Source organism: Haliaeetus leucocephalus, unplaced genomic scaffold, assembly GCF_000737465.1.
Source record: "Haliaeetus leucocephalus isolate CR32 unplaced genomic scaffold, Haliaeetus_leucocephalus-4.0 Scaffold848, whole genome shotgun sequence".
NCBI lineage: Eukaryota > Metazoa > Chordata > Aves > Accipitriformes > Accipitridae > Haliaeetus > Haliaeetus leucocephalus.
The window spans coordinates 13,100,845-13,125,839 of NW_010973284.1; positions in this window are offsets into that span (position 1 = coordinate 13,100,845).

Sequence of the window (24,995 nt, forward strand, 5' to 3'; positions counted from 1 at the left end):
CTGTGTCTTGTGCTGCAAAGGAAAATGAACTACTTCTGTGCATGGACAGAAAACTGGTGTAACGAGAGCTCCAAAGTACGTAAGAGGTTACACGGTCTGTCATCTTCAGTTCTGAGGTTAATGCCAGTGAGCAAGAAACTTACAATAGCTGTACTTTCAGATCTGACATGAAATGTCATGAGATAGATGAGGTAATCACAAAGTGCAGTTACCAAGACTAGACTAGTTTGGGTATGGCAGAATGTAAGAACTTAATGCATCTCCCAGTGAGGCTGTTACTTCTCAAGTATGAGCCGCTCTTGTAAAGTCAGCAGGTGGTCAGTTTGTAAAGTGAAAGATGGCCTGCAAAGTACACATTTAACAAGATTTTTTTTTCCCCTCAATATATGTGGGGTATTGAAGGGGGGGGGGGGGTAAAAAGGTGAAAATAGAATGGCTTGTCTTTCCTTAATTTCTTTGGTAACCAAGATATAGCCATGATAAGGAAAGACAATAGTTGAAAACATCAATGGAAAAAGTAAATTAAAAATGGAAAGCTACTGAAACACTAGAGCTATCTGAAAATTCAATCATATGGTAAAAGAACTCATTGCCTTAATGTACAAGGGAAGACTAAAAGTAAACTCAGAAGCAGAGTTGTTCACAGATTCATAAGCAAAACAGAAAAAAATGAGTTGCATATCTTCCTGTTACAGAGGTGCCATTTATCTCCTGTGAGTTCCTGCAGTATCGATAGCATAGCACAAAATTAGAAAAAAGTGATTGCTAAATTCTTAAAAACTCTTTCCCAATGAAGTGCAGTAGTTTAACTGGTTCAGCACATCACAGGCACAAACAATTCAGAGTTCTAACAGCATGCTGGGGTGTCTTGGGTCTCCTGTACTGATGTAACTAAACAATACATTTTCAAAATACATGCACACACCCAGACCTTATGCTTATTAATAACTTATAATGCAGTATCACAATTGAAGATGGTGTCTCCTGGACTAGAGGGGGGTTTTTGCTAAAACAAACCCTGGGTTTTGAATTTAATTTTGCTAAAATGACACGTCCCACAAAATATAGAAGAAGGCAGCAAGTATGTTTTTATTTCCTTTTTTTTTTATTTGAGTGGGAAGTTTAATTATTTGTAGAAGTCTCATCCAGTGGCTGTAGCAGTTGAAAGGAAGGTATGTTTTCTCTTGGCTATCACCTAAGTAATATCTTGTACTCAATAGGAAAGGGTAGGCTGGAAAACATAATCCCTCAGGAAAAAAAAAAAAAAGTACTTGTCATGGTTTAACCCCAGCTGGCAACTAAGCACCACGCAGCCGCTCGCTCACTCCCTTCTCCTGCAGTGGGATAGGGGAGAGAATCAGAACGGTAAAAGTGAAAAAACTCGTGGCTGAGATAAAGACAGTTTATAGCGAAAGCAAAAGTCACACGTGGCAAGCAAAGCAGAACAGGGAATTGATTCACCACTTCCCATGGGCAGGCAGGTGTTCAGCCATCTCCAGGAAAGCAGGGCTCCAGCACATGTAATGGTTACTTGGGAAGACAAACGCCATCACTCCAAACGTCCCCCCCTTCCTCCTCCTTCCCCCAGCTGTATATGCTGAGCATGACGTGCTGTGGTCTGGAATACCCCTTTGGTCACTCGGGGTCGGCTGTCCCAGCTGTGTCCCCTCCCAACTTCTTGTGCACCCCCAGCCTGCTCGCTGGTGGGGTGGGGTGAGAAGCAGAAAAGGCCTTGGCTCTGTGCAAGCACTGCTCAGCAGAAACTAAAACATCCCTGGGTTATCAATGCTGTTTGCATCACAGATCCAGAACACAGCCCCATACCAGCTGCTATGAGGAAAATTAACTCTATCCCAGCCAAAACCAGCACAGTACCAACATTTTTAGTCCTTGCCTGGAAGAGTCTGTATATAAAGCAGAAACCTTGTCAGCAAATTGTTTTCTTCTTGAAGCCTCATCTTAGTATCTCCAGCGTTAAAAAAATGTAGACCTAAAAGATGGGATATGACACTAACTTCTTTGGAAACTACTAATCTGTAATAACTACATTTCAGCTTTGGGATTTGTGTTCAATGCCCTTGAACAAAATTATGATACTTATTTATAACAGTATTTATTTTATTTTTGTTTGGGGTAATTTCTCAAAAGATAAGAAATTCATTGATGAGTAAATAATTATTCATAAGACTAAACAGAAGGCCACAACGGTATGCTTTAGATGTCTATGTTCTAAGAGCACTGGAGGAAAATGGTAATGTTAGTTAGGCATACGCTCGCATAAGAGACTGCTGCAAAAGAACATTTGAATTGGATGCAGTCAAACTACACAGGAGAAAGTTCTTATATAATGTTTTTATTGACTTAATGTTTACAAATACTATTTCAGAAAAGCATGTCTGGAGTACACTGATAGAGAAGTGAAACATGGTCAGGTTAGGGGGAAACAAAGTTAGCAGGATCATTGTATATAATCCCTATTCACTCATCCATTTTATTAATTTAATTATATTGTGTTTCTCCAGATAAGGAACATTTTGGTTTCATACAGTCAAGGTCACCCGAATTCTACACAGAATGAGAACAAAACCACTTTTGGAATTAACTGTGCAGCTGCACTGCAACCGATCACTTTAGATGTCTTAAACAGATCATTTTCATCACCATATTAGCTGGGCCCTGCTAATGTCATCTGGCAGAAGAAATTATGTTTCAGCAAGAATCAAAAGTTTTGATTTCAACATACTTACATGTTCATTTGGACATTTTAAAACACTAGTAGCAGTAGATTCTTTCTAAGGCCTACTGGTTCCAAAACATTACTTTCCTTCTGACAGTTAACTCTTTGTATGAGCCACACAGTTATGGAAATATTTTAATTGTCAATATTAAAAATCAGCTACTGTTCATGCATTGCAACTTCATATATTTTAATATGCATATGCATATTAACACCATGAAGGCTCTATATTTGTAAAGCTGATCTTGACAGATAATAATAATTGTTGAATATAATTGATAATACTACTTATTGAAAGTGACCAAGCATTTAATAGTTTCTCTCTCTTTCACTTGCTTTAATTCTGGAGAAACATGATGATTTTAAATGTTCACTATGGTTAGTTCAAGATTAATAATTCAATTATCATTAAGCACAGATTGAAACAATAGCGTTGCCTTGCCTTACAGTGTCAAGAGTTTTAGTGAACCACTTAATAACATCAGTATTCTTCATACGCATGAATTGTCTGGATTGACAGTGCCATGCAATGGCTTCAAAACTAACATTTTGCAACAGCTACAAAGGAGCTGTGAATTAGAGGTGTTTTACAGTTTATTTCAGTGGGGTTTTTCTCCAATCCCTAACTGCAGAGAGTTGCTGGGTGTATAGAATGGGCCAAATTCACAACACAGGGATGAATACTCCCAGGGGAAGGAAGTTGCTTCACTGACATACAGCAGAGACAATGACTTGGTCTGAACACCAACTCACAGCAAAGAAAGTATGACTGACAAGTGGCAGTACTTTGTAGCTATGCAGGAACTCACCTGCCTGCTGAGCTTTGCCATGGGGCAATATTCAAAACAAACACATTTTGCCTCACAGTAAAATGAATTAAGTGATCTCCCTGTTTTCTCCGATTAGACCAGCATATGGCAGTGGACAGGAGCCATCTCTTAATTTCATTATGGTCAAATTTCAGTAAGGATTTAAATTTCATTTTAAAAGGGACAAGTCCAGACTGAAGGATCATCTCAGCTTCCTGAGGAGTTTCCTCAGATAAAGACAGAAAGATGAAATTGCTTATCTTTCACTCCTCAGTGAACCTTGGCTCTCAGACAGGTGGTCTTAATAGAGCTTAGGTGGACTTTACTCTTCAGCTTTTGATCTTGCCAGACTCTTCTTTACTAGCATAAATGATCAGACAGCATGCACAAACATTGCCAGTTGCATATCTTTTGAAAATATGGAAGTAAAAAACCTGGGCTCCTGCCTGTTGCTTTTGATCTGAATCTATTCTTTATGTTTTCCTCAGATTCATAAATGTGGAAGTATCTCTTGAGCTGTACATCTGATGTCTCATTTATATTCACCATTTTCATAGCAAATACTTTGGAAACATTTATTCTTAGTTAAGGGATTTTAAAAAAACTCCACTTTATTATTAAACTAACCACTACTCTCCTTAATCTGTTTGGATAAATTGTTTTGGAAGAAATGCACAATCACAGACCAATTTTCCAAACACTACTGAATATATGCAAGTTTAAATTAATGACTCAGAAACATAACCTCTCAACTCTACCTTATACTTATTCATAAAGCCCATCTTGACAGATAATAATAATTAAGGATATAATTGATAATAACACATCAAAGGTGACCAAGCATTTAATAACATGTCCTTAATTCTATATAAACAGGATATGTATCACAGATCATAAATGTTCAATATGATAACCTCAAATTTTATAATTCAATTAGCATTAAATATAATTTATGTCAAAACAATGTTTCAGGTGAATGGCAATTAAATATTACCTAATTGTCCATCAGGAGGACAGGATGCATTGACCTTATTATGGAAAAATAAATATCAGTAAAGCAGCAGATTTCCAGTAAACAAATACATTTATCAGGATAAACTATTTATTTCTTTGCACAGTTAGTGTTGGCATGCATCTTGTGCTTTATTATAGACTTCTGTTCAAATTGAACTGCAGAAAAAGAAATGTGATGAGGCATAGAGCATATACAAATTATCTAAGAGCACAAGGATCAAAAAATATGAAAACTGATGATGATGAATGCAACCTAACATGTGGATCAAAAAATACAATGAAATAATCAGGATTGAATCTTGACTCCTACCCCCTTTCCTATCAACCTTACGGAGCCTTGTAAGAACACCCACTCTGTGTGTCTGCAGTGCCCAGGAGACCTGGAGAGAAATTTCTATTTCCTTCTTACCCATTTTGGTGTTCCTACAGATAGGCAAGTCATTACATCCATCAAAAGTTTGAGGGACTGGGTTTTTTTGTAAGACAATATAATGGCTTCAAGAAAACTGCTTAACCTCAGTTGAGTAGTACTGATAACGTATTGTTAAGCTAAATTCTTCCTCTGTGAGGCTATATTCCCATTCTTTAGACACTAGACTGAAAGATTTCTTTCATCTTTGAGCAGAGCCAACATCTGCCACCTGTGTCATCTGACAGACTGCCATTTGTTTCAAATTTCAGAAGAGGAGAAAAATGCACACTTTCTCACAGTGTTTCAGAGCAGTATTCATAATCTCCCACACACACTGCTATGTAATATTCTTCCCCTGTAAAACCTACTTTTTTTTTCTTTTAACCGCAAGGCTGTGTTTTTGTTAAAGTTGGCCAGATTTTGGAGTTTGGGGAAAAGAGGTAGCTAAATGCAACTCGTCCTGGAACTCCTACAGACAGGGGAAAGAGAGAAACGGACACATCACAGGGCAGAGCAACAGAGCACACCCTAGGCAAAGATGACTCAATAGGAAGCAGTACAGATAATTTCACTGTCGTCACTGATCATATATCGGTAACCACCACGCTGGTAGGATGGTGCAAAACAGAAAGACTCCATACCTCGTAGAAGGCTATGAGGAACAAATAGTAACAAATAGGCCTGTCAGTATGTTTATGACAGCAGACTTGGAGTTTTTCCCCCTCTCCCTCCCCAGAAAAAGGGGCGGAACTCCAGAACTGCACCCCTTTCACAGGCAGTACCTCTGAGCTACCACATTCCCTACTCCTAATAGCAACAGCTTGGCACAGGGAAGACCAACAACTTTATTCAAAAAGTTACTGGCAAGCACAGCAGAACTCGAGCACCGGTGTAATGAGATCTCACTGCAGAATGACATACTGAGTGAGCTGTGACATTCTGTATTAGTTTCCATTTCTAAATGATCTCAGGCTGTAGCCACATGCAAAACAGATTAGAACAATCTTGTTTCAAGTGAGAAAAAAAGTGGCTAAATGTGGTAACATTTGTACTGCAAAAATTTTATTCTTCTCACCAGGCTCTGGTGAAAGAGTGAACTCCTGGCCAAGACCGTGGGCTGTGCATCTGGATGGAGCTTCAGATGAAGCAATTACTTATCCTACAATAGCTCTGATGCTTCAAGATGATGTACTCCATGTGTATCCTATTGTATGAGTCTGTGAGGCACATGTACACAACACATGTTTTCCTAACAGTACCAGCATTCAGCATTGCTATGCTTGTACATTCTGGTCCTTATGTTCCCATATGAGAGGACATAAAAGCTAGGCTAACCATGCCCAATTATGCTTGCAATGCTAACCTTATACTACTGAGAACTCTGAAGAGTCTGGAAAGAAACCAGACTAGAAAAACTTCACTGACAGCAGCTATAATGGTAGTAAATAATTCTGTTTGCTGGGGAAAAAAAAAAACAAACCAACTGTTTTAGATGGAGATTTCTACATTCTAGACCTTAATATAGCTGCCCAGTGGGTGCCAGTGCCTAGGATGTAAATCTAGTGGAGCGTTCCTTGCCATTGCCTGGTAGCTCTCATTGCCTGGTATGTATCTGTAGCATGTAAAGGCAGTCTCCCTCAGCCAACTGTACTCTGACATTTGGAGGGGAAAAAACCCCCATCCTACCAGCCAAGCAGCTGGAGATACATTACGTAATCTAGTTTGAGAACATTTAAGTTGAAGTAATTTAGCTTCCAACTATAGTACCCAAAACAGCAAAAGAATGCCTGAAATGTTTATTTTCCTGTTGATGTGGTAGAACAAAACTCAGGACTTGTCAAAATATTCTGTTCTGGCATTGAATCTGGATGAGAAGGTTTAGCAAGTTAGGACAGATTAGTTTCAAATGCTAAGCAAAGTGATGCCCTTCAGTTAGGCTCCTGACAAGACGACAAGTGTGAAAAAAGTCTTGAAGTCTGATACTGAGCACAAACTGTATCATAAGACAAAATGGTTGATGCTCAGCATAGTGAGTGGTATTAACCACCCCCTCTAGACTCTGTTTGGCCTTTGCAGTCAATATAAAAAATAATTCCCTTGCTGACTTTTTTGACCACTTTCTGCTTTATATAAGAATTTACTGAAGTGGTAGGGACTGGTCGGTTTTTGTTTTATTTTCACAATCTTCCCCATAAAACAGAGGGGTATGCCTTTCTGATCTGGTGAAACATGTAGTCCATCTTAAACCTAGCAAGCTAAAAGAAATAGTCTGTTAAAACTAGTTTTCCAGCCCCAGCAGGTGTTATAGTTATTTCACTCCACTCTACTGCTGCAATGCTAGGGTCTGAGGAGGCCAGCAAAATAGCTACAAAGATGAAGTTTCCCAGGAGTGTCTATACTAGCAGAGCTTTATTTTGCTCAGTACATGTTCCTTTGATTTCAATAGGTATTTTGGTATCTTAGCACCCAGTTTAAACTCAAGGATGGTAGCTTGTTTTCCTGACCTTCACATGGCCCAAATTTAGCCTTTTAATCTGCTAACCAACTGAAACTGGAAATAGCAGAACAGAAGGTCACAACTTCCTTGCAGTGCAGGATCCTCAGTATAGGATAAATCGCAGCTTTCCTCTGCTATACAGCTACAGTGAGGATTACCGGAGAGGCTTGCACACTCAGAGGAGGCTGTTGTTGGCAGAGCAATCTGTACTATAGTAATCAACCCATTTGACCAACACTAGTCATAAAAAACAAGAGATTCAGGGGAATGAGGCTGTAAGCCTTTTCCCACTTTGTTCTTGCTGCAGTTACTCAAGAAGCCAAATAATTGCTCATCTTCCCAGTTTTTAAAGTCAGCACTATAAATCCAGCAGCCATGTATGGGTTATCTGCAAATGGTAAAGCAAACAATGTCCTTAAAGGGCTTCCACTTCATCTCAAAACCTGTAGGATTCTCATACAATTTGTGTGCAATCGCACAATGCAAACCCCCTCTTTCCAGGTTGCAGTACGTCCATCTGGAATGTCAAAGGAGGAAAATTCTTGAGGTCACTCCCAAACTTGATCTCCTGCAAGGGAGAATGTACAACTATCAGCTAAGCCTCTGTGCTGACCCAGAAACTGCAAATGTCTTCATTTCTTTTCTTTTTAGATAAAGGAACTTTTCCTCTCCCTCCTAAGCTTTTTAGTGGAGGAAAAAAAAAGCAACCAACATCTTTTGTAGCTGCCTTTTTCTTCTGTGTTCACTGTCCTTTGTAATCTACTTCGTCTCACTGACAATACATGACTTTCTGTACTGTCACTCTGTCCTTTAATCACCAAATTAAAAAAAAAAAAAAAAAAAAAAAAAAGAAAAAAAGAAAAACACACCGCCCAAAAACCTGACTGTCCATCCCTCATGATTACAAACTATCATCTGCTTTATCTAGTGGTCTGGGGAGGAGGAGGAGGAACAACAGACCTTTTTCTTTCATTGGCTCCTGCCCCAGCAATATGACTTCATTTACTGCCAGTTCTCTTTCCTGCTGTATCTTCATTGAGTATAATTTTCAGTTATGTCTCATGGGCAGCCAGGCACACATGCAGCAGCAATGTCATTCCCTTCATGTACATTTTAAAGGAGCTATTGAGTACGTATTCTTTATTTGGCCATATGCATTTCCGAGATTGATATGTCTGCATTTCTGATTCTGTTCTGCATGCTTTGATTCTTAAGTTTGATGAAACCAGATTTACCACTGTGATAGTGATTTTTTTTTCTTTTGAAAAAGGGCTAAAATAACAAACATTATAAATTGCATGCTTTTTAAATGCGGGTTTTGAGTGTTCATACCGTGACAACGGCTGTGTTATCTGTGGATTATAGTAATGTGCTTTATTTGTGTATACCCCTGAAAAACACTCAGACACCACAATTACTGTAGAACAAGTACAGCTGCTCAAGGGCTTTTGTCCAGGCTCTTCAATGACATCCACACTGTGATTTGCTGTGACTGCCTACAGATCAGTGAATGCACTGCAAGATTTTGCTTGGTTGGTATACAAAGCTGTAAGTCACATAGGACATGGGAGAAGGCACAACCACCCTGTTTGTCATCCCACCAGGATTTGTCAGGCATGTACTTGCTGAATGTGAGTAGGTGACTGTATCTTGGTATACAACCCAGATCTGAAACTCTCCCCTATACAATTTATCTTCCAAGAAGGATTCAAGACTCTTGCTTACACTGGAATTTGTAAGCAAGCCATAAAGCTAATTGCAAGGTTTCTTTGTAAAACGCTGGCTAAATTTCCCTTCTGTTTTTGCAGCACTCACAATTCAGGTTTTCCAGCTTTTTGTCTACAGGCACAAACCCCAGGAAATGAATCAAAACCCCTTAAATGCTCACACCCACACATCTCAGGGAGGTGTTTTTTCACTAAATCACAGAAGTCACAGTAAACCAGGCTGTGATTCACTCTAAATACAGGCTGGTGTCTCTGTCTCTACATTGTGCTCATTATTGCAATATCAAGGAGTATACTATGTTGTTTCTAAGAAGGGAAAAAAAAAGTTTTCAATTTCATTGGTGACCTGCCTTTTACAACTCAAGGAGGGGTTGGCCACACTTAACAACAGTAACATATTAAGAACCGCTGCTTACAAAGCTCTCCTTTTGGAAGGAAGGATTATCTTTGGGTGTAGTGTCTTCCAGCTTCTCCATAAACCTGCCATGTGACTGATCAGCCACTGACTTCTGAAGCTGGAATGTACTATATCAAAGTCTAGATTCATTATCTGTGAAATGGGTATAATGACATTCACTACTCTAGCAGATGAGTTTTTGAGGTGATAAATGCCACATAACCATCTATGGTAAATCATTACCAGTGCACACATCACATGGACACTGGCTTTTAAAAATGCTTCTTTGCAATCTGGCAGCAGCAACAAAGTCTTGATCATACTGTTATAAGGCCCCTCCTGATGTACACTGTATAGCTAAGAGACACAAGACATTTTGTTGAGTGCACTTTTTATGTGAAATTACAGAAGAGGCAGTGTTAACATGAAGATCTATTTATCCCATCGTAGTCATGAACATGCCTTAATGCTATAGCTGTCGCTTCTGTGCACTAGTGCTCTCTAATCAACGAAATGAAAGGAATACTGTAGGACACACTTCTCTAGTGCCAGAATATAATTTATATTAAAAGCATTTTTCCTAACCAACACCAGAAAGGAAGGATGCATATCTCATCATCTTTCTTTGGAAGCAAAATTAAATTATCAATCTTTAATTTAGTTAGTGATAATCTCTGCTAAAACATTCCCTCATGGCTTCCACTAAATATACCATTAAAGTCTCCAATCTGTCTGGGCTACCAAGTGCTCTCTCTGCATGAAGATGCTTGTTCAACTTTGAACTGGGTGCTCACTGGCTGCTGGGAAAGCAGCTTTCTGCTCCAAAAAAGAGTTTCCACATATCACTGCATGACATAAAAGCGCAAATGGGTCACGTTGTGTCATCCTATTAGGAACCAAAACCTATAAGACAAATATAGCTGTAATCGTAGCAGGAGAAAGAAAAAAGGAAATCCTCTGATAAACCCTTTTATCATTGGGGGCAACTTTATCAGTTTTGCCACAAAACAACAGCAATTTCCTGGGTTGTGTTTCAAAAGAAAGAACATATCTGAATAGGACTCAAAGACAAGGGCAGTACAGGCAGCTGCATAACAATTTCTGTCTGTGGGAGAGTTCCTACACACTTACTCCTTTCACTGGAGAAGTAAATGGTACCAGTTTGGATCAGGAAGAGGAAGATGTTCCTGAATGCCACAACAAAGAATTAATCTTCCAAACATGGTGCCAACAAGAATATAGTGTAATTTACTGGGGAATCAGAAGGGCAAGGTTGGAACTCAAGCAAAGTTAAAATCAATGAGACTGAGGGTTCACAGAGGGAAGCAAAGACGAAAGACAGAAGAAAACATTTGTACAGGTACCATCAGGGTGAGAGTGATCCCTTCTCTCCCAAGCCAGTCCGCCTCTTGGTTAAAAATATCAGTTCTGAGTCTCCATTACTTCACCCCATCAGTACAACTTAGCTATATATGGAAAAGGAAGAGAAATTCTACCACAGTATAAAGAAACTGGTCTATTTTCCAGTTTCAAATTATTTCAGAAAAAATCCTTTTCATACATTGTTGAGGCAGATATGTCAAAAAATGAAAAATAACCTCAGTTCCTATTTTGATATCTCTGAGATGCATTTGCAGTAACAAGCCAGATTTGAATTCATGTTTTCAAGAGTCCCTTGGGCAGCATGACATGGAAGTGATGGAGTGCTGGGTGCTAAATCCAGTTTGCTTTCCCCTTTCGTCTGTGTTGACATAAAAGTGAGCTGACTCAGTTTCAACTTCTTGCTACTCTGTAGCTCCTGCTGCTCCTGTCCTTCCCGAGCAGGACAAACTGACCACACTCTGGAAGACATTCAATCAGTATGACCGACTCAAGAAACCACCGTCTCCACATGCACTGCAACAGCAATTTATTAGCGCGCACCCAGACACCAGTCTACTGTCCAGAAGAGCAAGAGCTAAACAAACTGAATCTCTCCCTTGTCAATGAAGCCTCCCCACTTCATAAGAAAAGCACTTGCACTGGTAAAGAAAGACACTCTACTGACAATACAGAAAGGTTCTAGATGCTGTGCAGGGGCTCAGAACAGACGTTCCTTCTCTTGCTCCGAATTCTTGAGCCCTGCTCAAGACTGCAGCAGATCAAGAGATAATCTGGAGTCTAAAAACACAATCGTAAATCTTCCAGGACAGAGCTGGCTCAATGCTTCTCTGCACAACAAACTATGAGTGAGGCTGGAGTACCATGGCACGGAAAAGGAAGGGATGGAAATGGGACAGAAAGTCTTTTTCCTGTTATTGGAGAAGTGGGTGCAGTGAGGAGCAGAGAGGGACGGAAAGGCAGCCTCTCCTGCCCTTCCTCACACCCATCTCTCCTGCAACAGTAATCAGCCCAGCTCTAGCACAGAGTGGGTGGTGGGCTCCAGCTGTTTGGCCATATCCTGCCTGGTGTCCTAGACAGTCACTTTGGCTTGCCTTCAGCAGGTCCTGTCCCAGGAAATGCTTGAAGTAATTAGCTTTTCTGTCCATCCCCTGGAGGGAAGAGACTGGTCCCAAGGGGAGAAGCCTCATATTACTTTGTCAAGTTCCAAGGAAATGGAGAAGGTAAAATGGCAACCTTCAGCCTCACATCCTGGTTAAGAATTACTCTGATGTTCCTTCGTTGTGCATGACCACGGTTTCACAAGTGGGTGTGAGGCAGAGGAAGCTATTTCTACTCTAGCACTGCCTGAAATGTCTGCCTATAATTTCATACTTTTAATCATGTACACAACATCAGTTGATATGCACATGAAGTAGTTAGAATTTTCTGCTCCCTGGTCCTGCATAAGGGAAGTTTAATACTATGTCCAAATCACTGAAAATTCAATTGATGCAGCAAAAATTAATGCTCAATACTAATAATATAAAGTTTATGATATTTAGCTTCCAAAGACCACTGTAAACAATATTTCCAATATTTAGTGAACATACTTGAGTTTCTCATAATCTTTAATAAACATGAACAAGACGGTAATGAGCAATTCCATATGCTGATGATTCTTTCCTTGATAAAAAAAAAATTAACACCATTTAGAAAGTTATGAGTAAAGAACTTATTACACATGCCTATATTTAGTTGAATACCTAACCCACTTCAAATTGTATTGAGCTCAAACAAGTTGAATATTCCAAAATATTTATATTGGCATAGAAACTATAAAGTATAGTCCAATTCAAGCTGTTTTCTCGGGGTCCAAAACCTATAAACAACCTTGCTTTCTCCAATCCCAAGGTTTTTTTACACTTGTAAACATGCTACTGAATATGCAAAATCACATTGCTCATACCCCACAGCCTTCAACAGGAAGCTCTCAAATATGACATGAGCTGAAAGGGTTTAAGCACTTTTAAAACAGTTTAAGCACTTGCTTGAATCTATAGTGGTCACATAAGCCCATTTGCCCACCGCCTTTAACAGCCACTCTGACAGTGCAGCCACCAAAATTGCTGGGATTAAATGGCACTTACTTTACCGCTGTGGAGTAACATTGCTGAAGGTCTGCAGCCTTTTCCCAAAGCCCAGCAGCTGTTGCCCACTACTGATTGCTAAGGCTGGCTCTATGCTTCTCTCTGCCTGTGTTAGGTATCCAGTTCTAACTGCACAGATTAAAACACTAGTTTTCTACATACTTGCTACATATTACCTGCTGCACTGCTAGACTGCACAAACATTATATATATATATATACACACACATATATATAAATAAGAACACTAGATTCTATGTAGCCACTGTACACACAAGAATTTTGACATTAAGGTTTCTCTTGTCCTACTCAAGGATCACCATGGTGCTAGGCAGATATAACATTTCCCACTTGATTGCACAATTTCAACCAAGCCCTCACCTTCTTTTTTTTCTTTTTTTAAACCCCTACCCCAGCCCTAACTCCATGAAAGTATATATGCTGCTGTTCAAATAAAATAAAACACTCACTGTCTTAGGCAAGTGGTTTCTAACCAAGCTGATACCATGATGCAATGTGGGCTGTTACACTGCTGAACAATGCTGCCCCTCTCCGCACGGAATGAGCTGTTAGTGCCACTAACAGAGCGGCTGCAAAACTCATCAGAGAGAAGAGCAGTCTGAAACAAAGTTTACAGATGTTAGCCCAGAAATAATGGGAGTCCTGGTCACACGCCAGCTCCTGACTGTTTAGTGTCTCTCAGACACTAAGCTGATGTGAGTCCTTTCTTGTTCCAGTTCCTTAATGTGGAAAAAACAAGGGTAACTACAGGTGTTGAGGAAAAAAAAACAACCAAACAAACAAACCCAATGTCTACCGCTCAACCTTCTAACTTAACACATTAATTCGCAGTCCTTCCACTGTTATACATTATTCCACACTTGATCAGAGAAGCAGTTTGTTTTCAAACTGATCAGGCAGAATGCATTGTTTTATTTCAATTCTAATTCCCCATGTCCTGTCTGTCCCCCGTACCCCCTTTTTTGTTAAGGTGAAAATCCATATTAACAAAGTTTTTTGAAAGGTATAGACAAACAAAGCAAAACCCAAACCCATTAAGCTCTTGAATTTAATTATACATTGTGGCAGCAAGTTTCATGAGCTCATTATCTACCATGCAGAAAAAGTATAAATTTTTAAACACTTGTATTTATTTTTAAAGCCTGTTCTTTTAACATCAGAAAGCGCAAACATGCACACACAGTGTACCTAGTCATCAGTCATACCATTAGTTTGCACAAAACTCTGCCATGTATCTTCTCATTCATTTTCTTCCTGAACTATCACTTTTTTCCTTTTTCTTTTATTGTGTCCTATCTAGAGGTAAATCCAGGCTCTTAATCACTTTGGTTGCCATTTTTGGCCACTTTTTTCACTGCTTCTTTCTCCTTCCCACAAAATATTTCAGTCTTAGAAAGATAATATATAAGCAGCTTTTCACTAACTTAATTTTCCTCACCTGCATTTCTCACTGTCTTTCAAATTCATACATCAATAATAAAATGTTACGATATTCATCACAACTCCCTTTGCATGCTGAATCCAATATCCATGAACTAAGTATACATGTGTTGGAAAGCCTTCAACACAGCACCATTATAGGTGGGAGAGACAAGCTGATTGTTACCAAGAGATTTTACTTTTAAGCAAACATCATTAAACATCCTGTTCTTCATAGAGATGTTCTTCAGCATCAGATGGAGGTTTTTTTCATGGGTGCCTAATATGTATTTAATTATGTAATTTTAGATAGACCAAATATTTGTGTTAAGGTTTGTTGATGCTCATGTTTTCTACAGCTACATTTTGGCTTTGTGTTCCTTTCTGGTTTTTATCAAAGAAATACAGGACTTCAATCAGAAAATTCTTGTCTCAGGATGCAGTACATATCCAAAAGGAAGATGTGAATTTGAATTGGCAGAAGTTAACACAAACATGTCTGGTATCTGTAGCAATGTATTTCTAGGCTCTGGTAGACCATTTATTGTTAAACCATTTCTAATAAATAGTAGGGTTTTCAGTTTTATTAAATTGATTTACACAGAAGCAGTATATCCTCTCCTATAATTCCACAGCTCTTTAAATTCTAATTTCAAAGTCATTTCTGGATAAAATCACTCTTAGCAACTATCTGAACGCAATAGTTGCCTGTACAAAGGGAGTCTCAAAAATTGTGTAACAACTACCTGGACATGTTTAGAAGTGCAGATTCTATTTTTAAGGCTGTAAATAATACAAAAAAAAAAAAACCAAAGTCTTGGCCAGTAAGAGAAGAAAGCAGCTTTCCCCATCTGCAATACATTTTTCTCCAAAAAAGATTGCAAAATCACTATACAAATTTACATATTTTTAGCTACAAGACACATCAGTTTGCAGAGAACACATTTTTGCCTTAAACTTTTATCACCTCCCTTTTAAGTCCTATTGGCTGACTTATCAAGGATGATTACTTTTCACTGATACAGAAGTCAATAATACCGAATGGTTATGGAAAAAAGAAACATCTGCAGAGATTTAGATGTGGTTACTTGAATTTCAACATGAGGAAATCAAAGAACAAGGTGACTCACAGGTAACTAACTACAGGTAAATTGAGGCAAACAGCTTATACTTGAGAACTCTTAACAAAGGTTATTAATCAGAATTCTAAATTGCTAAATTAATATTTTGTCCAAATATATTTTAACATACACTGTTTTCAAATCCTTCTCCCTTAAGTATTTCTTGAAATATTTAATACACTGTTTCTGACACATGATCAAAAGCAGCATTGTTTCTTCTTCCTGATTGAGTATCCAAACTTTATAAAACAGGAGGAAGGAAGTCTGTTGCATTAAACTCCAACTCTGTATTTGATTTACATTAATATCATTAAGATTTATGTCAAACATGGAGAATAAAATAGCAATTCCTGTAATTGTTCCTGAAAACAGATTTGAAAGAGCAACGGATATCTGATCAGCACCAAAAATTAATATAAACGCTCAGACATTTATCCTTAGTACTTTGACTAATTGAGAACATTGTGATAAAAAGCATACTTCACACCTCTCTCAGAGCTGCTGCTTTCAGCTCAGACAACTATTGCAGACTCGGACAATACATCAGTTATCACTTCATTTCGTATGACAAGTTAACACTGCCAGTTGTTCACTGCCAGAAATTTTAGTGGTAATTTCTTAAAATGGTAAGTTAGATGCTATGGCTTAATTCAGAAAGAGAATAATTCTGCACCAGATTTAGGGAGCATGAAATCTAGAATAGAAGAGGGCCTGCATGTTTCCTTTTATACGGATTTTCTGTTTACTATGCATACGTGCATAAGGTACATCTACATCTACTATTACAGATATTATAGGGTATTAGTTACAATAGCTTATAGATGCTTGAAGTATGGATGCTGCCACTCTTTCTGAAGTTGCAAAGTAGTTTACTTGTGCCATGAGTTGAACTTCATTTAAGAATTAAACTGGTCATCTGACAATAGCTCAGTAAAGGAAATGAAAAAAAAAAAAAGGATTAAAACTGTCTAAGTAGTGAAACACAGTACTAGTGCATGTAATTAGTCTATTAAAATAGGTATATTTACGAACTTAGAACATTTAAGTAGAGACAACAAAGATTTAAAGACAACTCGTCACAGCTGCTACTGAAAAGAGATACTCTACACTTCATTGGTCCTAACATTCAGCATTTTTTAACAGGCCCAAGATAACTTGAAGTTAATAGACATGAGATATTCAGCATGTTTGAAAATTTGATCCAGTCTTTTTTCAAATGTCATTCCTACTGAAAGGAGTACGAAGATTCAAGAGAGATGCAAAAATCACTTTTCATCAGCAGAGGTGCCTTCAGTGTCTGTGTTCTACATACAAAACCAGCTATCCTATTTTTCCAGCATTTTCTAATCTGCCACATGACAACTGGTAATATAGAAATCATAATGCAAAACTTTCATAATACTCAAATCCCTCCCCCCTGCAGAAAAGCAACACCACCTCTATCCCATCCCCAGCAAAAAACCCCAACCCCTACCACACCAAAGGACTGCTGCTGTGGGTGTGCACCAAAACGTGTCACTGAAATAAAATGACTGATTGCTTAAAGAAGGTAGAAATGGGTTGCCAGACCTCCTACAGTACCATATACTGAAATCTGTATTTCAGTTGATTACATAAGGGGAGTAGGGGAAAAAAAACAACAAAAACCAACAAACCCCAAACCCTACATATATCTATATATCTATCTTTGCAGCTTTTTCCTTACTTGTGGTATTTTGCTATTATCCCTATTTCTTACCTAGTTTCAGGGACAGAAAGGAATATAATACTACGGGAGAAGAAAAAGCATTTCAGCAAAAAAAGCCCTCCCCAGGCCCGATACATCCCCATGCTGATTTCAGATAAGCATGTCAGCATAAGAACAGCAGACCCACAGCAAAAAGCTCAGTGATGAATGTCAGCACAGCAGCAATCGCCTTTCTGCCAAACAGGAACATAATGGACAAACTGCAGGAGCTTACACATTTGGAGGGGATCTGCTAGACAGAACTCGGAACGATGGTGAACATCTCACTGCCACTCTGCTGAACATCTGCGCTCGCATGGTGCAAGCCACTGGCATGAATCTTTTTTGAAGAGCATCCCTTCCATGTCACGTTGCATCATTAAATACCCCAAATAAGTTTCCATTATATTCCAAATAGGACTGTTTGTTACAAGCTGTGTTCAGAGTCAGCTGTGAAATAATCGTACAAAGTAGGCAAGACGAAGGGGAGCTGAGCTTGAGGAGGTCTGTGTTCAGTCCCTGATTTTATCCATACCTCACTGCAAGGAATATTCTGTGGTTCACTGAATTAATTCATGACTCACTTTCTCCCAGCTGAAAAATGAGATTAAAAATGGCTACTTGCTTTTGTAAAGTACTTTCTTTAAAAGAAAGTTGAAATAAAGCCAGCATACTTGGAAAAAAAGCAATACTGATTTTGAGACTAGTAAGAAGAAAGATTGCTACTAGAAACCCACCTGCCTACCTGTAAATTACTGCAGTAAAAAGAAATAACAAAAAATTGTACAGTAAAATGTATTAGGGAGATGCTGACAATGTTTTATATTAATGACATTCTTGGGTACACAGTGCTTCAAGTATTTTTCTATAAACTCATCACTACTGCTTCAATGTTTTCCTGTTGTGCCTTAAGATTCAGGGTTAATGTGACATGTCCTGTCTCCTGACAATGCATTTTATGGCTAGCTTTTTAATAAGATAATAAGCCTGTTGTAATAGGCCAGATCTCATATTCTGTTTCCAGCAGCGTTCAATAACAGATGTCTTGGAAGAGTACTAGAAGATATGATCTGTACTGTTTGTTTACACTAGGAAAAGCGTTCCACCCTTCTGATCAGATGGTTTACCTCTGCCTTGTCTTTCTCCAATTTTTCCACCAAAAACCTTCACAAATTCTTTTAATAATAAAAACTAGGGGACATAGCAAGGACTTTCCTATTCTCTCCTCTGCAATTGTTCCCCTGCAAATGCTTTATAGCAGAGTATAAGGAGAAAGTCTCTCAGCCTGTGACCAGACCAGCTGCTTTTACTACCTTTTCATTTATTTCTCATTTTCCTCTGTTTCACCTGGTCTGGCATATTTGTGTCTGTTTTTCTGAAATATCAGCAATTTTTTCTCCAGCTTATGAACCCCTTTGCCACATTTCATATTCTCAACCAACTCCATAAAATCATGCACCAGCTTTAAGATATATTGTCCTGGTTTCAGCTGGGATAGAGTTAACTTTCTTCCTAGTAGCTGGTACAGTGTGTTTTGGATTTAGTGTGAGAATAATGTTGATAACACACTGATGGTTTAGTTGTTGCTAAGTAGTGTTTACCCTAAGTTAAGGATTTTTCAGTTTCCCCTGATCTGCCAGCAAGCAGGTGTACAAGAAGCTCGGAGGGACCATAGCCAGGACAGCTGACCCGAACTAGCCAAAGGGATATTCTGTACCATAGAACGTCATGCTCAACATATAAACTGGGGGGAGTTTGCTGGGAGGGGCTGATTGCTGCTTGGGCATCAGTCAGTGGGTGGTGAGAAATTGCACTGTGCATCACTTGTATTTTCTTGGGTCTAATTTCTCTCTTTTTATTTATATTCCTTTTCATGACAATTGTTATTATTGTTACTATATTATATTTTATCTTTACTTGAGTTATTAAAATGTTCTTATCTCAAACCACAAGTTTTACTACTTTTTTTTTTTCAGTTCTCCTCCCCATCCCACTGGGAGCAGGCAGGAGTGAGCGAGCGGCTGCATGGTGCTTAGTTGCTGGCTGGGGTTAAACCATGACATATACTTTGACTTTACTAACTGCTCTGTAAAGTTTACACTATTATTTGTGAAGGTAGGAGATGGCACTCGAAGCTACTAATTGAGCAGCTACAGTCAAGGGAATCAGCAAGCAGAAAGTGTTCACTGAAGTAGACTCCAAATACTGTACTTAATTTCTTAATCACAGTTGACTGTAGAACTAGTATGCTATGAAACCATTTATAACCTGATGCTTCTTAAAGACTCCACTCCGCCCCAGTTTGTGGAACTGTAATAAGTGCAGAAAAATAAAATATTAATACCATTGGCTAATTATATGAGCATCTTTGCCTTAATGTTTTATCTTCTGTGCTAAGGTTGATCCAATCCATTTCACCATGTCAATCCGTTTCTTTCTAGAACAAAAGCTGTTGAAATCATGTCTGTCTTTTTGGTAGCAATTGGTTCAATTCCCAGATTAGGGAGATGTTTGTGTACCAACTATTTCTTATTTACTCAGGTTGGTATTTGCATTAGCTTTGCTACAGCCAGATTTGTGCTTAAACTGTTCCTGATATGGTTCAGGAAGCCGCAATTTGCAACAGCTATTATTTCCATAGTGTCTCAGAGGTTTTCAAATTAATATTATGGAAGTGCTATCAGCCATCATCACAGTGTTATTATCCATACATAGCTTTCTTACCTTATCATATAGTGTTTCTTCTTTCTCAGCCTTTCCTGTTGTCGTCATGTGTAGCATGGTCTTATTACAGTCCTTTAATCCTTCTATCTACTAACTTCATTTTGATTGAGTCATTACAGAGACTTCTAGGCTAAAGAGTCTTCATTTTCTCTATGAAATGCTATTATTTTATTCTCATTTAATTATTAGTGGTTAATCTTAATGTATACAGTTTAAAATAATAATTATTTCATTCCCTAACTTTTAGACATATGCATAAAGAACTCCAAGATGGCTTTAGCTTATTGTTTCCCATATTCCTGGTTTAAAAAAAAGAAAGGAAAGAAGGATAACCCCACCCACCCCACCCCCCAAAAAACCCGTGACAACTGAAGCAGGATTTTTTCATTACAATTTTAAGATCATGCAAAAGCAAAGTGTATTACAGAGTATTTCACTGACTTTGGCTTTTTACAAGAGGACATTATTTCAGTTTTGTGCAGGGTTTCAGCTGACACATCTGATATGGAGCATTCTTTGCGCAGCACACACAATTGAAATAATTTGTGCTTAATCTTTCATTTATTCTCACTTGACTTTAGAAATCCCATTGTATTATTTTTAAGATGTCACTCCAGTAATTAACACTGTAATTACTTGATAGCAACATTGTACAATGTCTGGTAAGTTGTTACATTAGTGATCAAGAATAGGCATTGCTTATTTTGTTCTTTTAATATTACATCATACATTGCAGCATAGCAACATTTTTCAGTAACTGTTTTTCTTCATACATAAGACAGAAATTCCCTTTTGGGAAGATGCAAAACCAGTATGACAACCTTGGTTCTTTCTTAGAGTTTAAAGAACTTAAAGCAATTTCTCTGAGACTGTCTTGTCATACACATATTGTAGTCACTGTCTGCACTGAAGGTACTTGAAAACTAAGAAGTACTTAAGAGACTTATGAAAGAGTTGGGAAAAAAAGCCCTCTGCACCATGAATATTGATTTTAGTTCTAAATAAAGAACTGAGATGATGCAAGATTAGAAAAAAGCACATTTAATAATGAGAAAGTGACTCCGTCAGTCCACTGTCTGCGCAAACTTAATAAATGTCATTTAGGGTTAAACAGTAGGTGCTCAGCACTGCAGCAAAGTTATTGAGAATCCTAATTCTGGGCTGGCAATAATCAGCTCTGTTTGACCCTCAGTTCCAGAGGGCTGCAACTGATATCCTCAGCTGCTTTCAGTAAATTTCTGAAAGCAAGTTCATCACAGTGCAGTAGTGCCCAAACTTTTTCCATGTTCTGTATGACATCTTAATAAAGACATGCGTATCTCTCCTCCCATCTGTATTGGAGACATGATCTTTTCCATTCGGTCCTTCAGTGTCCCTGGGGCATGCACAGTAATTTCTTACATGGAACATCTATTTTTCTTAATATAGCTTTTTACCTTCTTCTGATGCAACTGAAGAAGTACAAACAATGAGGTGAGATAGCATTACGTAAATAACTCATTATCCATGGACCTCTAGTAAGTGTGCCCCAAAAGAAGCCTTCCTGGGTAGCCACCTGCTACTTCTGCAAGGATGGATGATATAAATCTGTACTAAATAGACACTATTGACTTCCACTCTCATTCCCATCCTTTTCAGGAACAGGGAGAAAAGAGAAGGACAAATGTGCCTCAGTAAATAACAGCTCATTATAACATAGTCAGAATGATGTGGAGAGAGCAACAGTGAGGACTTCCAGGCACAGATTCAGAAGTCTGGGGACTGCCTCTGCACCTCGAAAGGGTCCTCCCTCCCATCCAATACACTTTTGCCATCCAAGCCTAAATTCACTGCATATTCCAGCACTTACTGGGTCTTCTACATCAAATAAGTACTTGCTAGCTCTGCCTCTCCATTTACACTGAGGCTTATTTTCCTGTCTAGCTTTTGTTTAGCTGCTTAGATTCTTATGGTTGCATACACCAATGGGCCATACATCTGCAGAAGTCAAGGCACTAACATTATTTTAAGGGGCCATGACTCCTACATGACGTGATTATTTTGCATTACCATAAAGCAATATATCAGGCAATGAAATGATTTATTAGACTGATTATACGCTTATCTTGCTTTAAGTCTAGTTGCCTTCACCCTCTTCACTCAGAATGTGCTTTTTACACTGCATTTACAATGGTGGAAGTATAGCAACACCATTTCTTTCTCATCCCCCAGCGGAGCAGGCAGTACACCCATGTTTTAATGTTTTACAATCCATCTTTGAAAGTCATAAAACACTTGGAGAGGAATATGACAATGCATCAGAATTTGAACACTTCACTTCTCAGGAAGAGGGAACACATGGGTATAATGTTGTAGGATTAAAAAAAAAAAAAAAGGAATTGGGTATGTCTCACTTACACGTCAGTGGTCTAATCTTCAACACCAACATATGACACTTCCCAGTGTAAAATACTTGGTTATATCTCACTTCAGTGCCAGTACTTGAAACATGGAAGCTAGGGTTCATATCAGTACGTGGTATGACTGCGTGAAAACTGTGCATTCTTTGTGCAAAATCCATGGGGGAAGAATCCAGGGAATGATCTAATATTGTATATCATCATATAAAAATATTTACGTTCTTGGCAAACTACAGCAGAATTGAACATTCACATGTCGCTGTGTTTCCCTGGAAGTAGATTTGCTTCCCTGCTAGTTGATATATCACTGGAACTCAAACAGTGCTGCATCTATTTATATGGTCTGTATATGGCTATAGTAGATGAGTTCCTCATCCCTCTTCTTGAAGTGTGGGCATAGGGAGCCTCTCCAGAATACAGTATATAGACCTTCTATGGACCCCCTGCACATGCTACACAATTTCAACATTTTAAAACTAATCACAATCAGGTATTTCCATTAAACATGCAATTAACTTGCCATATGTAAGCCTACAGAAACTTACAGGCATTTCTTCATAAACAGAGTCCATGGTTTTTCAAAACAAAAACTATGAATCCGATTCAGCTGTCCATTACATTCTCTCCCTCTTCCCCTCTCCCCTGCCCTTGATAGTCCACATTTTCACTGTGGCACAGAATCATGCATGCTGTTACATAGCACTAATAATGAAAAATGCATAAACTAGATCCAAACCCCACAGAATCAGCCTTTGTAGCCTTTCATTAGGCATTATTTTAGGCCTTTAAAGAATCAGCATTATACAACAATTACCAAACTCCTAGAACTAACAGATGTAGGTGACAATAGATCAGCACCTCAGCATAATTGTTTGCAAACACCAGCTTATAAAAAGATTGGTGAGTACTGTCAATATCTTCAAACCTGAACAGTTAAACAGAATGATGTTATCCAAACTTAAACAATACTTATTGCTTCCTACAAGCAAGTTACTGACCACAGTACAGTATTTACAGTTCACAAAAGTCAGATACAGTTGATAAGTGGATTTTACCAGTTTTCAAAACAATAGTAATGTTTTCCTCTTCAGCTGCCTATGTTCTCCAGACATATTTTGCTTATAGGTCTCAGAATATTATTTGAAATTGCAATTCTTACCAAAGCAAATCAAATGTTATCAGGAATTCCTGCTCTCCGACAATCACAGACTCATAGAATGGTTTGGGTTGGAAGGGACGTTTAAGGATCATCTAGTTTCAAGGCTGCCAAGGTCCCTCTGGATGGCATCCCTTCCCTCCAGCATGTCAACCGCACCACACAGCTTGGCGTTATTGGCAAACCTGCTGAGGGTGCACTCAATCCCACTGTCCATGTCACCAACAAAGATGTTAAACAGCGCCAGTCCCAATACCAACCCCTGAGGAACACCACTTGTCACTGGTCTCCACTTGGAGATCAAGCTGTTGACCACAACTCTGAGTGCGACCATCCAGCCAATTCCTTATCCACCAAGTGGTCCATCTGTCAAATCCATGTCTCTCTAATTTAGAGACAAGGATGTTGTGTGGGACAGCGTCAAATGATTTGCACAAATTCAGGCAGATGACGTCAGTTTCTCTTCCCTTATCCACCAACGCTGTAACCCCATTGTAGAAGGCCACCAAATTTCAATAGTCAGACCAGTCTAAGATGACACTCTGAAATGCAGAGAGTACTAAAAAGGGTCCTGTTCCCTTTCTATGGGATGGAAAAGCATTGGCCCTTTAACATACTGACCATTGAAATTTAAGTCTTATGTTGGGAAGAAATGGCAATGGACTTACTGATTTAGCATCAAATAAGTTTGCTCTGTAATAGTGGTTAAAGGCATAAGAACAATGGCTTCTTCAGCTGAGTGACCAAAACAGGGGACACAACAACAACAACTAAAAACCCAAGATGAAATAGGGCTGGATTTTAAGTGAAATTAAATACTTGGCTCAAATACTTTCATTTTGGATTAGTTACCTCTTGTTCCCTTTCCCTTGCCACCTCATTCAAGGAAAAAAAAAACAACCCACAAATAAACAAAAACCTCAAACCCCACAAAACAAAAATGCAGGACATTTTAGAAATAAATTCTTGCAGACACATACATACTTAAAATGGTAGCTTCTAATCATGATGCCCTGTCCTCTAGCATATTAATCTGTGTCATCCCCAGATTTCCAGTTTTTGTCCCATCACCTGGGATGGCAATGAAAGTGTCCAAGAATATTGGCCTAGTAACAGCCTTGGAAGAATAGCACTCTAGCCAGCTGTCAAGTAAGACTGCCATTTACCAGTACTGTTTGAGCCCCAGGGTCCAGTCAGATTTTTTTTCCCTTATAGTCTACTCATCTGGTCCATTTATCCCTGATTTGGATGCCATGATACTATAGGAGACTGCATTAAAAGCCTTCCTAATATTAAGGTAAATGACATCTACCGTTTTCCTACAGGGA